Source organism: Salvelinus sp. IW2-2015, unplaced genomic scaffold (assembly GCF_002910315.2).
Source record: "Salvelinus sp. IW2-2015 unplaced genomic scaffold, ASM291031v2 Un_scaffold4454, whole genome shotgun sequence".
NCBI classification, from domain to species: Eukaryota; Metazoa; Chordata; class Actinopteri; order Salmoniformes; family Salmonidae; genus Salvelinus; species Salvelinus sp. IW2-2015.
The window spans coordinates 40811-53121 of record NW_019945724.1 but is presented as its reverse complement, the minus strand read 5'-3'; the positions used below and the strand labels follow the sequence as shown (position 1 = coordinate 53121).

At 48.0% G+C, this 12311-nt stretch overlaps 1 long non-coding RNA gene and 1 other non-coding gene across 3 annotated transcripts; one reads left to right on the top strand and one right to left on the bottom strand.

Moving 5' to 3' along the window:
- Nucleotides 1–172: 172 nt before the first annotated feature.
- LOC139026329 (uncharacterized) lies at nucleotides 173–2395 on the bottom strand. Of its 2 annotated transcripts, none has more exons than XR_011478107.1 (6): nucleotides 2311–2395; nucleotides 1119–1152; nucleotides 854–975; nucleotides 733–757; nucleotides 406–538; nucleotides 173–260 (listed from the first exon to the last, which is right to left on the bottom strand). It is a non-coding gene; the product is annotated as an uncharacterized lncRNA (long non-coding RNA). The 2 variants fall into 2 exon arrangements; XR_011478106.1 differs by having other exon boundaries at nucleotides 2260–2350.
- On the top strand, nucleotides 2239–5163 carry LOC112077315 (uncharacterized). The gene is made up of 2 exons (XR_011478105.1): nucleotides 2239–2622; nucleotides 4412–5163. It is a non-coding gene; the product is annotated as an uncharacterized protein (transcript).
- The last annotated feature ends 7148 nt before the right edge of the window (nucleotides 5164–12311 follow it).

Below are 12311 nucleotides of genomic sequence, written 5' to 3'. Positions count from 1 at the left end.
AAGAGAGAGATACCCTAACCAGCTACGCACCTGGCTAGTAGGTACCTTTATCCCCCTCCCTACCCTACAGCTACACACCTGCTAGTAGGTACCTTACTCCCTCCTCTACCCCTAACCAAGCTACCACACCTGGCTAGTAGGTACCTTATCCCTCCTCTACCCCTACCAGCTAACCACACCTGGCTAGTAGTACCTTAACTCCTACCTCTACCCCTCCAGCTACCACACCTGGCTAGTAGGTACCTTACCCCCTCCTCTACCTACCAGCTACGACACCTGGCTAGTAGGTACCTTACCCCTCCTCTTACCCTACCAGCTAACCACACCTGCTATAAGGTACCTTACCCCCTCCTCTAACCCCTACAGCTACCACACCTGGTAGTAGGTTACTTACCCCTCCTCTACCCCTACCAGCTACCAACACCTGGCTAGTAGGTACCTTACCCCCTCCTCTACCCCTACCAGCTACACACCCTGGCTAGTAGGTACCTTACCCCTCCTCTACCCCTACCAGCTACCACACCTGTCTATAGGGTACCTTACCCCCCTCCTCTACCCTACCAGCTACGACACCTGGCTAGTAGGTACCTTACCCTCCTCTACCCTAACCAGCTTACCACACCTGGCTAGTGGTACCATTACCCGCTCCTCTACCCCTACCAGTACCAACACCTGGCTAGTAGTACCTCCCCCTCTTACCCCTACCACTACCACACCTGGCTAGTAAGGTACCTTACCCCTCCTCTACCCCTACCAGCTACCGACACCTGGCTAAGTAGGTACCTTACCCTCTTCTACCCTACCACTACGACACTTGGCTAGTAGGTACTATCCCCCTCCTCTACCCTACCACTAACGACACCTGGCTAGTAGGTACCTTTACCCTCCTCTACCCCTACCAGCTACCACACCTGGCTAGTAGGTACCTTACCCCTCCTCTACCCTAACCACCAAACACACCTGGCTAGTAGGTACCTTACCCTCCTCACACCCTACCAGCTACGACAACCTGGCTAGTAGTACCTTACCCCTCCTTACCTCCACCAAGCTACACACCTGGCTAGTAGGTACCTTAACCCCTCTTACCCTACCAGCTACAGACACCTGGCTAGTAGTACCTTATCCCTCCTCTACCCCTACCAGCTACCACACCTGTAGTAGGTACCCTTACCCTCCTCTACCCCCTACCAGCTACCACAACTGGCTAGTAGGTACCTTACGCCCCTCCTTTTAGCCCCTACCAGCTACCGACACCTGATGCTATAGGTACCTTAACCCCTCCTTTACCCCTAACCAGCTACACACCTGGCTAGTAGGTAACTTAAACCCCCTCCTCATACCCCTACCAGCTCACCACACCTGTGCTAATAGGTACCTTTACCCCTCCTCTACCCTACAGCTCCACCACACCTGGTGCTATAGTACCTTACCCCCTACGTCTACCCGCCTACCAGCACCACACCTAAGGTCGAATAAGTAAGGTACACTTATCCCCTCCTCTACCCTTTACTCATCGTACCCTACCATGCTCAACCTAGTACCTGTACCCCCTCTTCTACCCCTACCACCCCTAACACACCTGAGCTATAGGTACCTTATCCCCTTACCCCTACCTCTCACTCTATAGTACTCCCCTCTAACCCACAGCTAACCACACCCTTGGCTTATCAGGTCACCTTACACCCCTTACCACTACAACAGCCTACACCACTACCTGGCTTAGTATGGCTACCTTTACCCCCTCCTCATACCCGTCTGAACCAGCACCAACCACCGGTTCGCTAGCTGTAGCCTTATACCTCCTCCATCTACCCCCTAACCAGCTACCACCTAACGCTTGGCTTAGAAGGTACCCGTTCCCCATCCCTCCGTCTACCCCTACCAGCCTACGACACCCAGCGTAGTAGGCTACTTACCCCTCCCTACCCCTAACTCTTAGGCTCACGACACCTGGTAGTATGTACCTTATCCCTCCTCTACCCCTACCAGCTACGACAACCTGGCTAGTAGGTACCCTATCCCTCCTCTACCCCTAACCACTCCACACCTGGCTAGCTAGGTTACCTTATCCCCCCTTTACCCCTACTCAAATTCGACCAACCCTCGGGCTCATATGGTTACCCTTAACCCTCCTTACACGCCTACCATCTACACACTCATCCTGCATAGTAGGTAACTTACCCTTCCTCTACCGCTACCAGCCTACCACACCTGGCAGTAGGTACGTTACCTCCTCCTCTACCCCTACCAGCTACCCACCTGGCTAGTAGGTACCTTACCCCCTCCTCTACCCCTACCACCTAAAGACACCTGGCTAGTAGGTACCTTACCCCCTCCTCTACCCCTACCACCTAAGACACCTGGCTAGTATGTACCTATCCCTCCTCTACCCCTACCACCAAAGACACCTGGCTAGTAGGTACCTTTACCTACGACGCTCCGAGCCTTTGGAATCTGCTCCACACTCCAGTCAAATTGGGCACACTCCACTCCAGCTCCTCTCACATGCTCTGGTCTCGCCCCACAGCTCCAGGACTGCACCCTGTTCCAGGGGGGGTGTTCCCGGTCCCCCCGGCCGCAGTCATCCTGAGGAAGCTAGCTCTTCCACCCCACTGCTTCGTGGTCAGTACCAACACCCCACCACTCACTGTTGGTGACATCACAGTACCAACACCCCACCACTCACTGTTGGTGACATCACAGTACTAACAGCCCACCACTCACTGTTGGTGACATCACAGTACCAACCCCACCACTCACTGTTGGTGACATCAACAGTACCAACAGCCCACCACTCACTGTTGGTGACATCACAGTACTAACAGCCCACCACTCACTGTTGTGACATCACAGTACATAACACCCCACCACTCACTGTTGGTGACATCACAGTACCAAACACCCACCACTCACTGTTGGTGACATCACAGTACTAACACCCCACACTCACGTTGGGTATCAAGTGACATCACAGTACCAAACAGCCCACCACTCACTGTTGTGGAACATCACAGTACCAAACACCCACCACTACTGTTGGTGACATCACAGTACCAACACCCCACCACTACTGTTGGCGGCATCACAGTACCAACACCCACACTCACTGTTGGCGGCATCACAGTACCAACACCACCATCCACTGTTGGTGGCATCACAGTGACATCACAGTACCAACACCCAACCACTCACTGTTGGTGAACATCACAGTACCAACACCCACCGCTCACTGTTGGTGACATCACAGTACCAACACCCCACCACTCACTGTTGGCGGCATCACAGTACCAACACCCCACCTCCACTGTTGGCGGCATCACAGTACCAAACACCCACCACTCACTGTTGGTGGCATCACAGTGACATCACAGTACCAACACCCCACCACTCACTGTTGGTGACATCACAGTACCAAACACCCACCGCTCACTGTTGGTGACATCACAGTACCAACACCCCACCACTCACTGTTGGTGGCATCACAGTACCAACACCCCCCACTCACTGTTGCGGCATCACAGTACCAACACCCCACCACTCACTGTTGGTGGCATCACAGTGACATCACAGTAACCAACACCCCACCACTCACTGTTGGTGGCATCACAGTGACATCACAGTACCAACACCCCACCACTCACTGTTGGTGGCATCACAGTGACATCACAGTACCAACACCCCACCACTCACTGTTGGCGGCATCACAGTCCAAACACCCCACCACTCACTGTTGGTGCATCACAGTGACATCACAGTACCAACACCCCACCACTCACTGTTGGTGGCATCACAGTGACATACAGTACCAAACACCCACCATCTCACTGTTGGCGGCAATCACAGTACCAACACCCCACACTCACTGTTGGTGGCATCACAGTGACATCACAGTACCAACACCCCACCACTCACTGTTGGTGGCATCACAGTGACATCACAGTACCAACACCCCACCACTCACTGTTGGCGGCATCCACAGTGACATCACAGTACCAACACCCACACACTCACTGTTGGTGGCATCACCAGTGACATCACAGTACCAACACCCCCACCACTCACTGTTGGTGACATCAACAGTACCAACACCCCACCGCTCACTGTTGTGGACATCACAGTACCAACACCCCACCGCTCACTGTTGGTGACATCACAGTACAAACACCCACCGCTCACTGTTGGTGACATCACAGTACCAACACCCACCGCTCACTGTTGGTGACATCACAGTACCAACACCCACCGCTCACTGTTGGTGACATCACAGTACCAACACCCCACCGCTCAATTTTGGTGACATCACAGTGACATCACAGTACCAACACCCCACCACTCACTGTTGGTGACATCACAGTGCCAACAGTTGATGACTTCATGTGATTGTTGTGCTGATGTTGTGGTGTTTCTACAGGGGCCTTTTGTGCAGGTGGATGAACTGATGGAGAGCTTCAGGAGATGTACACTACAGAGAGTAAGTAGCTTTGGAACTGTCAGATTTCACCAAGCTTTCCTTTAGATTTTCCTTTGCCTGAATAGCACACATAATGTTGATACATATATCTCTCTCCCTCCCTCTCTTCTCAGCTGTAGATGCAGCAGTAGAGTTGATAACGGGCAGGCAGCCTGATGCCGGCGGAGAAGGGAACGGCTCATGGAGAACCATGCCATGACCAAGTCACTGAAAAGAGACCCAACGCAGACTCTGATGAAGAGGAGGACAAGGGCGCTGTGGCCCCACCCGTTCACGACATCTACCGCGCTCGCCAGCAGAAGAGGATTCGGTGAACACACACTCACTCAGACACACGCACACTTGGGATGGACTCTGTACAGGAATGTAACCCATTACGTCAAACCTTTTAGGGCAAACAGACTGGTCTGAAGTTTGTCTGGAAGATCCTTTATATCCAACCGTCGTRGGTCCCTCTACACACACCTGTGTTTGTTTTTTTGTTCTTGGTGTTTTTTTAACAGTTTTATTTTTTAAAGCTGGGTGACTAATACTGTACAAAGTTTTTAATTCAACCCTTAATTTGACACTCAGCTGTTTGGCCTTGTGAATCTCTGGTGATGGACAAATGGAATCGACCTGTTTTTCTAGTCAAATTGAGAGAACACATTTCCTTCCAATAAAAAGGGGAGAAAAGAACCCAAACAAAACTGTCTCCTGTCTTGTGTGTTACTGAAATGATCACTTCTGTTCTCTTAGATTATTTTAATATTATTTCAAGGTCAATCATGTTTGAGGGGTAAAAGTCTACAGCATATAACTTTGGCTGTGCACATTTAATAGTCACCACTAGGGTTCAGCATGGTGCTGTCTAGACCAGAGACTTCCAGCTGTGTGTATCAGTGCATCAGCAGTGGAGCCTGATACAACCAGTCTCCATCTATCTAATCATATTCCCTGCCTTGATGATGGGACCTGCTCAGTACCAGACCATCACAAGAACTCCTGTTAGTGCTGAGATAGGTCTGCCTCTGGTCACCTCCACCAGCCTGTTATTAACTTAGTAACTATGACTGATCTACGTACGGGTGCATTGTAGGCCGGTATCACACCCAGATCAGATCAATCCAGGAACTGGCTCATCTAGGTGTCTTTAAAGGGCCCTAAATTTGTCTTAACTGAATAGATTCTGGGAGAACATCCAAACCAAAGTGTAAACGTGATGGCTAATGTGTTGGGAGGGGAGAAGTTGGTTCAGTGAGTTTAAAAATAGTGTTCTTCCTTCTGGTCCAAATCTCCACTGACTGCATTCCTCATGAGTTAAGGGTGTGGAAGAGAAGATGTGGAGAGGGGACTGATTTAAATAKCTGCTGCTGTTTCCTGCTTACACAACCTAAAATGTAACAACCCGATATGGACGGTAAACTAGCCAATCAAAAATAGTCTTGTTGAACGTAGCTGTGTGGGTTGGTGCATTTCACATGGATACATACTAGAATACATTTACATTTAATTTAAGTCATTTAGCAGACGCTCTTATCCGAGAGCGACTTACAAATTGGTGCATTCACCTTATGATATCCAGTGGAACAACCACTTTACAATAGTGCATCTAACTCATTTAAGGGGAGGGGGGGGTTAGGAGGATTACTTTATCCTATCCTAGGTATTCCTTAAAGAGGTGGAAATACATCTTAATGGTGCATTGGCTTGTACTCTAGTCGTGTGGTTTGGAGGACAGGTGAGTTAATGTGCCAAAGGACACGAAGACACACTCAATAACATGCTTCCTAGAGGAAATCTTCCTGCTGTTCATTAAGGCAGGGTGTACATCAATATTTATCCACCTTGCACACTGTCGTGTCTTTGGCATCATTAAACTGAAGACTTATTTATCAAAAAACTCTCTGTAATTATTATTACGCGATTAAACTGATTAATCATGTAACTGTAATTAACTAGGAAGTTGGGGCACCAAGGAAAATATTCAGATTATAAAGTTATAATTTTCCTAAACTTTCAGATATTTGAATATCTGATAACTTAGTCTTCGAATTAATGAATTATTTACCTCATGTTAATCTCATTCCAAACGTCGTAAATTGTTGGTTATCTGCACGAACCCAGTCTTCACTATGAGTCATCCATACATCAATTGTCTTAAAATCATTTATTTACTTAGTAATTCACAGAAATGCATAAACAAACAGTAGATGGTAACAAGGAAATGATGACGGAGTTTCCTCTTGTGGGATAAACCGGTATCGTGGCTTGGTGGACACAAAGGGAAGTGGGGGTCAACTGAGATGAGACACTACAAAGTTGATAACTATAACAATTGAAATGCTAATCCTTTGCACATGGATGCTCACTCATTCGGGAATAATTGCAATCAATATATATATTTACGCTCAGTGTGTCGTCGTGATCTCTGTTGAAAAGTTTGTCCCGCCTCTGTCGTGGTTAGAATGGATAGTTCAGAGACATTCATTCATGTCGTTATAGCATAGATGTTTCGGCGGTTGTCGGTCTTCGCGTTCAATGAATCGAATTCCTATCTGCAGACTAGTAATTCATATCAAGACTTGTTTCTTATCTGTCGTTATCGATAGTCTAAGAGTTTAACCACGTGGTATGGTTAAAGATTCAGCCATCTACTCAAACCTTAGCTTATACTCCAGGTTTATGGCCTCCTCTCAAACCTTGGCCGTTCATTATCGAGGTAAGCTGGTCTGGTGATAGAAAACCGGGTGGGGTTTTATTCGGAAGAGCAGAAAAAGGGCCTGTCCCAGGACGCCCGCCGTAACTGTGCTCATGGCGGTCCTCTGATTTAGTTAACTCCAAAGGGAATTGGAGTTTCCGTCATAAAACAGTCCAATTCACATTACACAATTTCCAAACAGTATCATCCTCACTCATTCTCTTATCAACAATTAGATGTAAGCCTCATATCTGAGGCTATTGTATAAACAGCGTTATGGTAATGTTGCCGTATTGTGTCTCATGAGTTTCACAAAATTGTACCAAACGGACTAGTTCGTAGCTGGATTCTTCACCAATCTTTTATACCTTCTCCAGACATAAATGTTGTTCGGCACCTCAAGTTCTGTGAGGTGGAAGAAATTCCTTTGTTCTCTCTATGAAAACTCACTCTCTCTCTATACTGTGGCACGAGGAGATAATCTCCTCCAGGAATTTACGACCTGAGGTCGCAGCAGCTGAGTGTAGGAGACAGAGAGAGGGGGATGTGCTCGCTGTACCCAAAGAGGGCAACGTCATGAACAACACAATAGCTTCCATATGGCTGATAATCAACTGAGAATAGTTGTTTGGCAGCTCATTTACCCTGGCTCTATTAAACCTATTCACAGTGACAAAGTCCTCTGAAGAAGAGAATATCATAACAGATCACAACACTAACGATGTGCCCTCCACACCATAATGTCATATCATCTGGCCCTTTACCAGACACCTAGCCCCAAGTCAATCACCCTTTACCAGACAACTAGCCAAGTCATCACCCCTTTACCAAGACACCTAGCCCAAGTCAATCAGCGCTTTAACAGAACCTAGCCCCAAGTCAATCAACCCTACAGACACTAGCCCCAAGTCAATCACCCTTTACCAGACACCTAGCCCCAAGTCAATCAACCCTTTACAGACCCCTACCCCAAGTCAATCACCCTTTACCAACACCTAGCCCCAAGTCCATCAACCCTTTACAGCACAACTAGCCCAGTCAATCAGGCCCTTTAACCAGACACCTTAGCCCCAGTCAATCAACCCTTTCCAGCCCTAGCCTTCATAGCCCTTACCAGACACGTAGCCCCAAGTCAATCAACGCCTTACCAGACACCTAGCCCCAATGTCAATCAGCCCTTTACCAGACACCTAGCCCAAGTATCAGCCCTACCAAGCACTAGCCCAATCAAAGCCCTTTAACCAGACCCTAGCCCCAAGGCAACAGCTCGTTACCAAACACCTGCCCCAAGTCAATTAAACCCTTTACCAGACAACTAGCCCCATGTCAACAGCCCTGTTACCAGACACCTAGCCCCAAGTCAAATCAGCCCTTTACCAAAACACCTAGCCCCAAAGTCAATCAGTTCCCTTAACAGAAACTAGCCCCAAAGTCAATCACCCCTTTGACCAGACCACCTAGCCCCAAGTCAAATCAAACCCTTTACCCAAGCAACCTAGCCCCAAGTCAATCAGCCCTTTACCAGACACACTAATCCCCAAGTCAATCAGCCCTTTACCAGACACCTAGCCCCAAAGTCATCAAACCCTTTACCGAACCTAAGCCCAAGTCAATCAACCTTTACCAGACACCTAGCCCCCAAGTCAATCAACCCTTTACCAGACACCTAGCCCCAAGTCAATTCCAGCCCTTTACCAACACCTAGCCCAAGTCAATCAACATTTACCAGACACCTAGCCCCAAGTCCAATCAGCCCTTACAGACACCTAGCCAAGTCAATCAACCCTTTACCAGACACCTATCCCCAAGTCAATCAAAACCCTATTTGACCAGACACCTAGCCCCAAAGTCAATGCAACCCTTACCAGACCACCTAGCCCAAGTCAATTCAGCCCTTTACCAGACACCTAGCCCCAAGTCAATCAACCCTTTACAAGACACCGTAGCCCCAAGGTCAATCAGCCCTTTACCAGACACCTAGCCCCAAGTCAATCAGCCCTTTACAACACCTAGCCCCAAGTCAATCAGCCCTTTACCAGACACCTTAGCCCCAAGTCAATCAGCCTACCAGACATACCCCAGCATCAGCCTTACCAGACACTAGCCCAATCAATCAGCCCTTTACCAGACACCTAGCCCCAAGTCAATCAACCCTTTACCAGGACACCTAGCCCCAGTCAATCAAGCCCTTTACCAGAAGAACCCTAGCCCCAAGTCAATCAGCCCTTTACCAACACCTAGCCCCAAGTCAATCAGCCCTTTACCAAACACTAGCCCCAAGTCAATACCCTTTACGAGACACCTAAGCCCAAGTCAATCAACCCTTTACCAGGACACCTAGCCCCAAGTCAATCACCCTTACAAACTAGCCACACACCTTACCAGCAACTAGCCCCAAGTTCAATCAGCCCTTTACCAGACAACCTAGCCCCAAGTCAATCAAGCCCTTTACCAGACACCTAGCCCCTAAGTCAATCAACCCTTTACCAGACACCTAGCCCCAAGTCAATCAGCCCTTTACCAGACACCTAACCCCAAGTACAATCAACCCTTTACCAGACACCTAGCCCCAAGTCAATCAGCCCTTTACCAAACACCTAGCCCAAGTCAATCAGCCCTTTACCAGACACCTAGCCCCAAGTCAATCAACCCTTTACCAAACACCTAGCCCCAAGTCAATCAACCCTTTACCAGACACCTAGCCCCAAGTCATCAGGTCCTTTTACCAGACACCAGACCCTTAGATCAAACTTGGAATTGTTATGCAGCATCTTAGTAGTTCCTAAACTGTGGTTGGGACCCACTATGGTCACGGGAGGACTACGGATTTGTTTTGTTCATTCATCTGTTGCTAGTTAATTATTTTAAATTGGCCAAAGAGCTCATTCCCACATCAATGTGTGGAATTCAGTAGCTTGTCAAAGAATATGAGACCAGGCCTCTTCCACTGCTACAAATCAGTCATGTCTCGAGACCTGAATATGATCAAGTCAAAACCGCAACAAGATTCTGTACTGGACTTTGAAGTATGTTTATAAGTTTCTAAATATGTAAAGGTAAAGTGTTGTGGTTATGACGGGCATCTCCCTTAATTGCAGCTGTGAACGACAAGAGCATCCAGGAGAAACCCTGAGTAAACTGTCTTGTGAACAGACAAAGACCATCCATTGAGAAACCCTGAGTACTGTCTGTGAACAAGACAAGACCATCCATTGAGGAACCCTGAGTACTGTCTGTGAAACAGAACAAGACCATCCATTGAGGAACCCTGAGGTACTGTCTGTGAACAGACAAGACATCCAATGGAGAAACCCTGAGTACTGTCTGTGAAACGGACAAGACCATCCATTGGAGGAAACCCTGAGTACTGTCTGTGAACGGACAAGACCATCCATTGAGAAACCCTGAGTACTGTCTGTGAACGACAAGACCATCCATTGAGGAACCCTGAGTACTGTCTGTGGAACAGACAAGACCATCCATTGAGAAACCCTGAAGTACTGTTGTGAACGGACAAGACCATCCATTGAGAAACCCTGAGTAACTGGTACTGTGAACAGACCAAGACCATCCATTGAGAAACCTGAGTACTGTCTGTGAACGGACAAGACCATCCACATTGAGAAACCCTGAGTACTGTCTGTGAACAGACAAGACCATCCATTGAGAAACCCTGAGTACTGTCTGGAACAGACAAGACCATCCATTGGAACCCTGAGTACTGTCTGTAACAGCAAGACCATCCATTGAGAACCCTGATACTGTCTGTGAACAGACAAGCCATCCATTGAGGAACCCTGAGTACTGTCTGTGAACAGACAAGACCATCCATTAGAGGACCCTGAGTACTGTCTGTGAACAGACAAGACCACCATTGAGAAACCCTGAGTACTGTCTGTGAACGGACAAGACCTATCCATTGGAGAAACCCTGAGTACTGTCTGTGAACGGACCAAGACCTCCATTGAGAAACCCTGAGTACTGTCTGGTGAACAGACAAGACCTTCCATTGAGAAACCCTGAGTACTTGTCTGTGAACAGACAAGACCTTCCATGAGAAACCCTGAGTACTGTCTGTGAACAGACGAAGACCATCCATTGAGGAAACCCTGACGTACTGTCTGTGAACGGACAAGATCTCCAATTGAGAACCCTGAGTTACGTGTCTGTGAACAGACAAGACCTATCTGAGGAACCTCTGAGTACTGTATGTGGGTTGAGTAAGGTCTTGTCAGATTCCTCACTTCCACTAGGCACAGTGATGGACACGCACACATCTATTATCCTTCCCTCAAAATCTGGTGAATGTCAAAGTTTATAAAAGTAATTATTTCCAGCAGCAGGTAAAAGACAAGCATTTGTAACATTAACCTAAAGGAATATGTTGGACTGGGAAATATCTTGTCAGATTCCTAATTTCACAGAGAAACACTGATGAAATCAGACATGTTGCAGTTTTCCTAGAACTCTGGTAATGACCAGTCAGCCAGTATATGTCAACGTGTGTAAATATTATTGTTGCCTAAATGCATTAGTGAGATGCGGTTAAGGACCTGAAAAACTGTGACAAAGTCACTTTCCTGAATCTAGTAGGCTAAAACTAGGCCAATTAAGTCAACATCGAGGTACAGAGAACGCCGATTAACCAAATTAGGCGTCCCTATACTGATTGACATCTTTCTCCTGGAAGGCGAAAGTTTGTTGCTGCCTTGACAAACAAGATGTTGACGTAGCGTTGGGAATGCAGGCTGAGAAGTCCTGTCTCCTCTGGGAACAAAAGATGTTGACGTAGCGTTGGGGAATGCGGCTCAAGAAAGTTCCTGTCCTTCTCTGGGACAAGAGTTGACAGTAGCGTTGGGAATGCAAGGCTGAGAAGTTGTCTTCTCTGGACAAGATTGTTTGATGTAGCGTTGGGGAAATGCAGGCTAAAGAAATCTGTCTTCTCTGGACAAGATGTTGAACGTAAGCGTTGGGGAATGCCAGGCTGGAAGTCTGTCTTCACTGGGACTAGATGTTGACGTAGCGTTTGGGGAATGCAGGCTAAGGAGTCCTGTCTTCTCTGGGACAAAGATGTTGACGTAGCGTTGGGGAATGCCAGGCTGAAGAAGTCTGGTCTTCCCTCTGGACAAAATATGTTGACGTAGCGTTGGGGAATGCCAG